The sequence below is a fragment of the Coptis chinensis genome, chromosome 2, assembly GCF_015680905.1.
Source record: "Coptis chinensis isolate HL-2020 chromosome 2, ASM1568090v1, whole genome shotgun sequence".
NCBI classification, from domain to species: Eukaryota; Viridiplantae; Streptophyta; class Magnoliopsida; order Ranunculales; family Ranunculaceae; genus Coptis; species Coptis chinensis.
In genome coordinates, this window is record NC_141457.1 from 108,405,350 (window position 1) to 108,417,700 (window position 12,351).

The window sequence follows — 12,351 nt, forward strand, 5'->3', positions numbered from 1 at the left end:
TGGAACATCTACTGTGGACATGCCCCCTTGCCAAAGTTATTTGGAATTGGATTTCAAGCAAATTCAAAACCACAGCAAACTTTCGAAACCTCAAAGAAGCATGTGCGAAAGGGAAGAGCTTCCCTCTCATAAGTAATTTGTGGTGGGCAGCAATTCGAAGTGGCATGGTTGCCATTTGGACACACCGAAACAGAGTATACCTTTCTGTCAGAAATTTATATATGCGCATGTTAACACAACTGCTCACCTATCTAACGGGTATACTTATAATTCCACGCATGATAAACACATCATGAAAACTCGGGGCCTTGACCTCAAGCCAGGACCTGCACCGAGAATTAAGCCTTGCAACTGGTTGCTACCGCCTACCTGTTGGAGATTGCATTAAGATAAACACTGACGGAGCGGCAAAAGGCAACCCAGGCACAGCTGGGGTGGGTTCTACCTTCAGAGACTCCAGTGAAAGATTCTTATTCGTATACAACAGAAAAATTGACAACACAGCAAATTATATTGCAACATGCTCGGCTATATTGGAAAGCACCAAGGAGGCAGTAATAAGAAGTTGGCATTCTTTATGGGTGGAAACCGATTTTGTTGCAGCGGGAACTGCTTTCAATACAGGGAAGGTACCGTGCGTGGCATATGCAAACAAAGTGGAGACTACAACAGGAGCGGATACCTGCCTACAGAATCACCAGCGCTTGGAGGGAGGTGAATTTCGCAACAGACATTGCAACCAATGTAGGAGTTAAACATTGCAGCCAATGCAGCAGAATTACCTATTATAGGTTTTAATTTGGTTGTAAATGCACATTCACATTCTAATTTCCATTCTTCTTCATCATCTTTTCTGAAAATCCCCTTCAACACCTTTTCTTCTCTTATATAAACCTCGAACGGTACCGGCTTTACCTTAACACATGTTCGCGCGAGTCGCAGAAACTGATTTTTGTTCTTCTCAACAACCTGACTCGGTGAAGAGTTATGAAAGCGTCTGCATCTGATCGAATCTTGGCACCATGGGTACAAAAGTTGGGCCGTCGGATGAAGGGTTTTTGAGTCCTAATTAAAATAAACTTTCTATTAATTGGAGGCCAAACTCCAGTGACGTACTCCTCAATACTGACTCCTCACTTTGATTGTGTTGTAAGAGAGAGGGTTACTGATGAAAACCATTACTATACTGTGTTGTAAGAGAGAGGGTTCGTTGAAGGGTCTTAGTTTATCCTTAAATCTGTTGAAGATATTGCATTGCTGACATGTCAAAATACAAAAAGGGAAAGGTATGCCTCACTTCATTATATATAAAATGTGTCAATGTTGCATTGATTTTCTACCATCACCGTTATTTAGGTGGAATTTTTTATAATGGATTTTTGATAGATTGGGCTAAGGTGGAGAATAGAGAAGGAAGTTATATCTGGTAAAGGTAATTTATTATTTTCATGTTCCTTTTTTGGACCCCATTCTTTCTCATCAAACTTACAGTGTGGTTTTTATTAGTTATTTTATTTGAACGTAGTAATGCTTCCAAAAGATCAAATGACTCATTGCATTGCACTTAATTGGCAGGGCAGCTCATATGCGGGAGCAAACAGTGTGACGAAAAAGATGGAATAGCAAGTTACGAGGTTAGGGTTCTCCTTATATTCTCATTGCTGGTATGTGATTGAATATATTGTATTATTGTATAGGGTTATGCTTTAAAATATTATGACAGTATTCCAGAACATAGTGAGGCATAACCTTTAAGAAGATGCAAGGCTTAGTGTAATATTGAATGAGAGAATGCTCAAACAGTTGTAGCAATGAGAACATTTCAAAACAAAACTAGAAGGATGAAAGAGAAGCTAAAATACATTATATCTAGGCATGTTGAACAAAAATCAATCCTAATAAGCCTAAAAGTATGAATTTTTTGATGCGACCTTATAAGCAAGAAACATTTTATTATATTTAAAATATACTCTTGAGATAATTTGCTCATATACATATTCTAATCTCATCATAGGTTGGTTTGGTCTAGAATTTGAAGTTAACTACAAGCAAAAGGATCGGTTTTGTTCATTGAACGGGTAGTATATCTTACCCAATTTCCAACCGGTATTGATAGGTGTTAATGGGAATGAGTTTTTTGGATATCAACTTCGTACACTATGAAAGAAGCATAGCTTTTCATCCGCAGATTCACATGTTGGGAATTCTTCTCTTTATTGATTTTTAAAGTAGGGTTCAACTATTTGTTAATGATTTTAGTGGTAACAAGCTGTTGGCATATCTACACAATTTATAGTTCATAATATCATGTAACAATTGTATCAAAACTACTAGCAAAAGCTTATTAGGGAAAATGTTTGTATTACATTGGCTTTTACATTATGTAGATATGCCAACAATTTCAATTGATATGCCTGAAACATCAAAATAACTTCTGGAATGGAAACCGTTACTTCAGAAATTCTTTTTACTTATTGATTAGATAGATTGTTTTTGGTTTCGGATAACATCAAAATAACAACCCTTGCAATTCATTATTCCTGCTAAAGTCCTCTAATAAGCAAATCTGCAAGGGTTGTCTATTTGAGCTATTGATTCAAATTGATAAAGTCGTGTGATTCTATCATTTTTTTTTTTGGTAAAAACTTAACTAGGAAAGTATCAAACTGGTAGAGAATTATAGTTAAGTGTCTTCTTTAACTCTTTGCAATCATATTTATTTTGTTTTTTGCTCAGCAAGTTATTGCTTATCAATATTTTGTAGTTTGCCATGTTCTTAAATTTTTTTTTTGTTTCCATTTTCTCTTCAGCATGGTTAAGACACAAACTACTTCTACCAGTGATCGTGCTGCATTTGCTAAGGTATTTTTTTCCCTTTGGTTCCGTTTTATTCTTACATGAATTGTAAAACTCCACAATCTATATAATGTTTATTTTCTGCTTACGTTAATATTGTGAATTTGTGATGTATTTAACCTTTCACCGATTACAAAATAAAGGTTATGAACAAACAGTTACATGAAAACCATCAAGTCCAATCAGCTCATGAGGTTGTCGAGATACCTCCACGGTCAACTCTGCTTAGTGTTATTTCTTCTAAGTGCAAGTTGGCTCAATGCACAAGAAGAGAGAGAGAGAGAGCGCATAAGTGCTAATTCGTCAACCTCATAAATACCTTTACATCAAGTCCAATCAACTCATGAGTTTAAAGGATGATTCATAAACAAAATTTGAAAGACAAAAGATAACAACAGCTGCCACGATGTATGATCAAGTGCAAAAAAGTTGTTCTCTAGATCATTCATCTTCCTGGCTACGCAACCTAGCCAGTTTGTTTGTGAGAACAATATCAAGTTGTGCAGCTTGCTCAACATGATATTCTTTCAGATATAATTTTTTTTGTGTCTAAGTACCCTTGGTTTAACTCTAATTTGATTATTCACTTGAATCACATGCTCTGTTCTTGGCTAAGCAAATTTCTTTTTATCTTTTGGTTTTGTTCTTCATTTCTAATTTGTTGTTTTCTTTATTGAATATATGGGATTAGAATTAAACTTCCCAGACTGTTTGTTGAAGTGCCTAATAGAAGCATTTATATTCTAATCTTTAATATTGTTTGTTAAAATGCCTCAATGAAGTAACTTTTTGTTCTTAACACAGTCCAATGATCTAACTTGGTCGATCAAGTCCAAAGAATCAAAACTTCGACTTTGACCATTAATTGGAAAGGTTGCTTATGGTAAAACGTGCTTTAACCAGTAAAGTTAAATTGGGCATCACTTTTCTGTCTTAACCAGTAAAGTCTCAGGTAAGTTTTACATTACATTACGTGTCCTTAGTTGACCATGCTTGACGAAATGAAGTTTTGCTATGCTTCTTACTATTTTTTCTTAATGTTATTAGTCCATTTTTTTGCATGTTTAGTCAGTAATGGTCGTCGTCTTGAAACCGCTTGAAAAAGTTTGGTTATCAATGTAGGGTGGATTTTGTGTGTCCGGGTGTTTAGCTAATGAAGTTTTTAAATGGAGAAGAGTATCGGATGATTTTCGATTTGGGAGGGTGTAAAAGATGGGGTAGGTCGGTGAGGCTACTCAAAAATTTGATGGAGGAGTATGAGGAGGAGGAATACTGAGAGTTTGGCATTAGGTCGCTTTGAAGAATTGTTTTTGGTTGGTGGTTCCGTGTTAAGGTTGTTAAGAATTTTAGTAATGGGATTAATGGAAGGGTGTTTATGTGAAGTTTGATAATGAGAGTTCTAGATTTGGTTCACATTTTGGCCATTTGGTTTCGACACCGAAAAAAGTTATTCTAATTATGAGGTTAGTTCTCCTTCGATTGGGCTTCATTAGCTTGATATTGAAACGGGGAGGATGGTTTCAGAATGGAATTTTGAGAAAAAGTGGCATGATATTAGCAATAGTAAGGGATCTCAGTTGGACCATTCAGTATCGACATTCTTGGGTTTGGATAATAATAGGCTTTGTAGGTGGGATAGCAATAGTAAGCGGTCTTGAATTGGACTCAAGGACATCAGTTTTCTAGAGGGACGAACTTTCAGTGGCAATTTGTTGCTTTATATCCCTAAAGTCTGCTTCATTTATTTAAAGATTCTAAGCTATTACTCTTGCCAAATGATTTGCAGGTTGAATAAAGCTTGGATGATGTTTAGTATATGGAAAGGTAATAATCATCTAAGTAATTTCCCCTTTCAAGCAGTACAATTTGAATTTATTTCTTTTAAGCGAGCGATTCTAAGTTACTCGATTTAATTGCAAAAATCAATGTTCTTCATGTTGATTATGTTCTTAAATTTGGGTTTCTATTCTTTGAATTTTGTAGTCATTATGGAACAACAAATAGTAGTTGAAATTCATTGGGAGTGGGTATGATATCAATTTCGCAATTGAATTGCGGAAGATGCTCAGGTATGTATACTATTCGTGCTATAGTAACATATTATTTCTTCAATTGAGATTACATTATGATATGTGAATTAAGAAAACTTTTTGAGTTGATTTAGGACTGACTAGATAAGAGCATCTATAAAGAAGCGTCGAGATTTATTCAAATTTTGCTACCCATATGAAGGATTTCTAGCCCTAAAAAATGCATCTCTAGAGGAAACACAATCTGGTTGCAAAAGGCAAAATAGGTGCACACCTACCGACAATTGATTTGTGATTCATGTGCTGCGTTTATTTGTATTTATGTTATTGTATACCTTTTTTTTTTCATTGGGAGTTGTCTTTGCCACAAAGGAACACAACCACTAATGAACACTAACTTGGTTGGATAAATAGTATTAATTAGCTACACGAGGTTGTACGTGGCTACGTGAGGTTGTAATTAGCCACTAAGGTTTAATTTCTATTATTTGTATGTGGCTTCCTTTGAACTTCATTTGTTTCTTCATCCATCTAGGTTATATACCCACATCAACCATTTTGAATTTTTGTGTCATGCGGCCCGTAATTTGAGAACACATCCACATATTTTATTTCATAGTTTGAAAGACATGCATGGCAATGTGTTTGCACTTTGCTTAAGAGTTGTTAGAAAAAATTAGGATAAAGGCCAAGCTCAATATTTAGAGGTTAAAAGCACCCCTTGGGTTTGCTTTTTCGAGCATCTTTTTTTATCTTATTTTTTGTTAGTTGTTATGTTCCTTTTTTATCTCTTCATTTTTTTTTTTCTGCTTAGTTTCGGCTCAACAATTTATGAGTTTGTTTCATACCATATTTTAATTGCTACTTTGTATTCGAAATATGTGACTCATAAAATTGTTATTAAGCTTTTAGGTTAGTGGGGTACCGCGTGATGTTTATGGATTGAGTATTTTTTTATTGCATATGTCTTGCCTATTTTAATGGCAACCAAAAAACATATGGTATAAAGTATGGTAGGAATTCATTTACTGGCTATAATGCTTGCTTTTTGGGAGAAATATTGCATAGAGATTATAACGGATGTGGAAAGTAGCTAGAAAAACTTTGAAGGAATGAAGGATTACGCTTATAAGTTGTAGGCATATTTTGCTTCGTGCTTTTTTCAAGGAAGGCAAAGATGTTTTGTCAAATGTTGAACTATTATTAACACTCTGTACTAACTAGATGGTGATAAATAGGATGAATATGTAGTGCCCCAATAGTGTTTGGTAGATACATTGTGTGTATGGTGTACTATTTTCATTGGAAGATTTAATTTAAAATTCAGTTTGATTACATAACTTGAAGACTTGGCAAGGAGATTCTCAAGAGAACATGTATTAAATATTTATTTAAGACTGCATGCACCTTATAGCAAGCCCCTAAATGGGCATCATTTATGTGGTTTTTTCTTTTCTTTGCTTTTCCCGCATATTTTTGGTTGTTTGTTATTGGCCACACTTTGAGACTTGGGATCTCAAAGAGAAATGCAAAAAAGTTGCTTAAAGTCGATGAGGACAGGGCTTTTAACGCCTAAGATTTGGAATGTTTTAAAATCGCCCCTACTTCTCCTCGAATTTGTGGTGTTTCTCTTATGACCCCATTAGTTCCTTGCTTCTTTGGGCTACCATGCCTACTCTCAACCGATTTCTTCCCTAATTGAAGGCCCCTTTCGGTTTCATATTTACTTGCCTACATTAACACCAACTTTGAAAATGAGATATGTGTTGTGAATTAATCAATATACAAGTTGGTTTATGAAAAATAAAATGGCATCTATAATGCGATATTCTTGCATTGTGTGATTGTGTCTAGAGTGCTAACTGTGTGCAATCTCAAAGACAATAAGTCCCGTTGTGCATCATCATCACATCTAGAGGTTCTAGACATTGTGCATGCACCAAAAATTCTTGAAGCCATTTGGTAAGTAATGGCAAGTCTTCTTATCCGATCCATAACCAATGTTGGGCATCAAGGTGACCCCCTTGAACTTTCTTCTGACCCAAGAATCAATACCCTTGGGCCTTCTCCAGTTTTGCTTGACACATATCTTACGGTCACTCTGTGTAGAAATAAAAATGACATGGATCTCTTCTTTCCAGTTCAAGTAGCCTTTCGTCTCAGTATCATATCCTATCAAGGTTATATATGACATATATTAAGATTGACAAGCCATTGTGAGAATTCATTAGAAGCATAAAGACACACTTTCTCCTGCATTGACCACTGTGCAAGTGAAAAGCGGTTCTACTTTTCGTTTATCTCCATGAGTATTTTTTTATCAAGTAGAGCAACACTTGGGTGCCCCTTAGTCCCACTTGGCCTATATTTTTACCCTACGCCTTATAGTGATGAGTTACTATAACTTAATGTAACAATTGGATTGCCTTTTAGTCTTTGTAAGTTACGTTTAATAGTGATACGAAATGTTGGAATGCTACTTTTGGTTTATTTTGGATTGTTTTACTATTTGATAAAAATGATGAAAGCATCAAACTTGATTTTAGCATAGGTAGAATGTGATTATCTTCGGGTAGTGCTTTTAGCCAAACATATTATATCACTATAGAATTAGATATGGTTTAGCTGTTTAGATATGCTAAGTATGGTCTTCGCCATTTGGGGAAGTTATGCATCTCATTGAGCACAAAAGCTATAACGTAGTTGAGCATATTCATCTTAGGATAGTGCTATTCATATTTAAGCTAAACAATTGTATCTTGTCTACAAAATTTTATTCTCCTAACTTTATTTCTTGCTATAGGTTGCAAGTATCTACATTGATGGCTGATTTTAGTATTGATTATGTGTTTAATCTTTTTTTTTAAAGGTGGATTGCAACAAATTTCTTGGTTTCAGTTTCTCCCTTATGAATCTGAATTAAACACTGTTTCTGAAAAGAGGTAATAACTGAGTTAGTTTTCCGTAGCTTGAACTGTATCCTAAATATCTAAACATCTGGGCACATCTATAAAACACACATCAAGTATTACATACAAAAAAGGTTGACAAAATTTTGTTCAACTTTCGATGTTGATTATGACCGCTGTCACTCATTTTTCAGTGTTATTTTATTTTTTATTTTTATTTTTTTTGGAATGGAATAAGTTGTTGATTATATTTGATTGCTGGAATTTTTGGTTGAATAGGATTTGGAGTCACTGCAATTATCTTCTTCATCGCCATAGAGATCACACGGCTTATGCAATCGGTGGCATGGGTAATCTCCATTTTGTCAATGTTTGTGTTTCTCTTTATATACACTTAAGTTGCAGTGTTAAGTGTATAAAATGTTGACTAATCTTTAGATTCTTTTTTTTTTTAAATAAAAAATAAAAATCGATGAAAGATCGAATATGAGGATTCTCTACTCATATAATCTTTTTCTTAACCACGTGTGTATGGAAACATTGTGTCACGAATCTGATTATCTAATATGTAGATGATGATCATCTATTGGCTTTGATATATTATATGAATATAATGTTATAATGTTAGTTATTAAGTGTGTCCATGCACATGCATCTAATTGTTACCAATACTTTTTTTTTACAATATAATGTAACACTATAATGGAATGCTTCTGCATGAAATAATAATTTTGTAATCTGATGAATATATTTGTAACTCAAATTGTAAGTGTTGATTCCTATTGTTTGTTATCGTGGTTGCAGAATTTTTTGGAGCAGTTCAAACTGATGGAAATCATATTTGCAATCCTACCAAGCCATTACAAATGTAAGCATTCTACTTTTATCGTGTATAATAAATGAAATATCGTTATATGGTTTTTATGAACCTTCTTACAAATGGTCTCACCTTCTATATCCGAAAGTGAGTATTGGCAAAACCATATTTTGAAGTGGTTCAATATTTTGGATGCTACTTGACTTAATTACCCAAGAAAATTAAAGATAAAAACACAAACCGAAGTCATTTTTTAGGTTTAATGGTTTTACTTCTTAAGAGTGAAATTAACTTATGACCGTTGTATCTCAAATTCACAATGTTTTGGTTAACCCACTTGGCCAAAGGTGTTGTAGTTGTAAGAAGGGGATCCTTATATATGGTGCTTTTACAATATGCTACACAATTTGATAAAATGGTGATAATCATGACCAGTCTTATCAAATAAAAAATGTAAAAAGAGTCTCTTCGATATAAGCTTTATTTTTAGGCAAGTTTTGTTCTTATGAATTTATTGTTTCTCATAGTTTTGATCTCTGTGTCGGTTGAATTGATTTAATTGTTTAATTAAAAAGATCAATTTTAATGTTAGTTTAGTTCTTTGCTTACCTTTCGTTAATCATGCACAACATGTAAGTGATGAGATGAAGAATGTCCAAAGAGCTTGAGGATTGAATGGGAGATGGATGTTATGCTTCCAAAAAGAGAGCACATAATGGAATATTGGATTCTCACACTTCATCTCCACGAGGATTTTAAACTTTGTACTATGTACTTCAAATTGCCTCTTAATTCACTTTGTGGATAATCTCAAGCAGTATCCATTTATAAAGTTCCTAGGATAAAGAATACTATATACATACCAGATATTCGCAAATATCATTGGAATAAACTATTTAAGTTGTGAAGGACCTGACGTAGTTAAGGAATACATGTGGGGTTTAAATCGAACTCTTAATTGAAGCTTATTGATAAGCTAGATATGGTTATGGGTTAGTAAATTGCTTACTGACATGAACATATTTATTATCGAAATGTTTATAGGAATGTCGCGTGGTATGTCAGGCTCTGTGGAGAATTAACACATGCATAACATTGTAAAGGCTATCGATATAGATCACTATAGCATCTCAACAAAATGGCCATCTAAACAATGTTTGATTAAGGTACATAAAAATGGCATTAGTATTCTTTCCTTCACTTTTTCTTTTTTGGGTTTAGGCCACATTCCTCATATTTGTCTTTAATGGACTTCAAATATAAGTCCATTAGTGAAGTTCCCCGAATTCTTTGGGAAAATGGATCTTTGAACAATCTTTTATTTATTACCCTCTTCTCAATGTTCTCATGGCATGCCAAGTTCTTTATGGACCTATTGTGTGTCAATGCATACCATTCACTAATTAAATTCTTTGGTGATGGGAAGATTCAATTCACTTCAGGGGAACATTGAGAAGTGTGGAGCAAGGTTGCATATTGATTTTAGAGCAATGAATTCAACAACCATAGCATAAGAGTGATATATAGGGGCTGCCATTAGATATTTGTTTTATACTATGTTGGCGTTTAGTATGTTTGTTTTTCTTTTCTGAACTATAATAACTATTATCACAAAGATAGCTCATTGCACAAAACTACGTGCACCTTTCAGTTGAAGCAATGCAATTACAACGCTCGACAAGTGCCCATGCCATAAGGCAAGTTCTTTGGTTGTCCGCAAAGTTCAAACATAAAAGAAGAGTTGGTATTTACATATACCTCGAGGCCCTTCAAGTGAGTAATTCATTTTTAATAGGCTAAATGTGACTTTCTTTAAATATTAATTTGCATGTCCGTGGGTCAATGAGATTGGAGAACTATAATGCCTTTTATACCAATTTAAGTGATTATATATACATTTTTCCCCGATAATTAGTGATTATATATGACTTTTCCATATTTTTATTTTATGATTCCATAGGTATGGTATTTTTTTTGTAGATCTATTGACCGGAGGAAATATTTTCCTTTTGTAGTAAATTGCTTATGTTTTAAGTGATTTGATCATCTTAACTTTTCAATCTACTGTTGAACTTGAGGTTTTTGCTAACGACAATCATGCACAATCAACATGTCAATAAATCATGAGCGAAAGATATTTTTTATACACAGGAGGGTCAAAGAGATGAGTAAGTATTGTACCAGGAACTCAAAACAGTGGAGCTAGGACTTAATATCTATATGGGTAGCAAAGCATCAATAAAGTCTCAAATTCAAACACTTTTAAGAAAATTCAAAATCTCAAAGGGCTTAGAGGGCCTTTCATGGCATTGCAGAAACTTGCTTGCAGCCATAAAAATATCTACAGGGATCAAACTCTCAACTACAACCATGTGTGCTGAGAAGTAAATGGTGCACCCGATGTAATGGCTAACTTATCTCATTCCATAAAGGTTCTCATGTATGTACTATTCTTCCACTGGATAAAAGTCTAACTGATATTGTAACAAACAAAGTTAATCAATTGATTTACATAAGGTTTTAATGCAGGTGGGGTTTGCCTAACCCTATTATCTTTGTTTTTTTTTTCCTATTTTAGTTAGTTGGTATAAAATTGGAGAATACAAAATGAGATGTATATAATTGATTAGCACAGATTCAATTGGAGAAAGCCGAAAGGGATATATAATAATCAACATAGATAACAACTTGATCAAGGTAGATGACTATATTTGAAGTCATTGGACTTCAATGTACTTGCAAAAAATTGTTTTTAGTGTTATTAATCTTAATCGTTGGTTTATGTTTTCATTTCCTACTTTTATTGAAAGTGTATGCTATTCTGTTGAAGTCAGTGGCATTCTGTTGTAGTTAGAGAAGTTTGCACCTGTAAAATCATCTCTTACTTTTTACGAATATGCGAAGGTATATCAAATTTTTAACTCTCTCAGATCATTTCATTGAGCGTGGCCTAAGCTTCATGCACTGACTTCATAATGAAACTTATGTTGAATAAGTAGATATTGACTCAAGATTTTTAGAGTTCATGCAAGTCATGTATAGACTGTAAATTGTTCATGATTTCATGAATAAATGAAATTTTTATTGAAGGAAAAGTATATAATCTACTGATTAATGGCTAATGTGTCATGTTTATAGCTTTACTACAAATACTTGCAAGTCTTTTAATAAATACTTGCAAAAAATAATTTCATTTAATGGCACCCGTTCAGTAAATTCCAAGAGAACCTATAAAACAATAAATAAATAAAAATACATATAAGACATGGGAAAAAACTTTACTAAAATTTGACAAGAAGAACTTCAAACAAAACATTCTTCAAATGTAAAGATACCTCTAAAAACTAAAAACAATCAGTATATCAAAAACACTAAGAATATTATATGATTTAAATATCCAAGTACACTACAACTATATGGTATACAAACTTTCACTCAATGAAAAAAGCATAGGATGCTTAAGTAGCCGTTTCTTATCTACAAAACCTTCATGATCAATTCCCAATTTACCCACCAACAACCTATAAGTTTTAGCATATATTGGATTTCTTTTTTTTTAAGATGATGAAAAAGGCAAGCTTCATACATTCTATGTACAACATCAAGCTTATCATGAACTTGGCAATGAACAACTAATGATGAGATCTTCGTTTTATGAGCACCACAAATTAAATGTCAATAAAATCCATTTCCAAAAACATGATCAAGCCTTGAGCACAAAAGACATAGAATTTTCAAT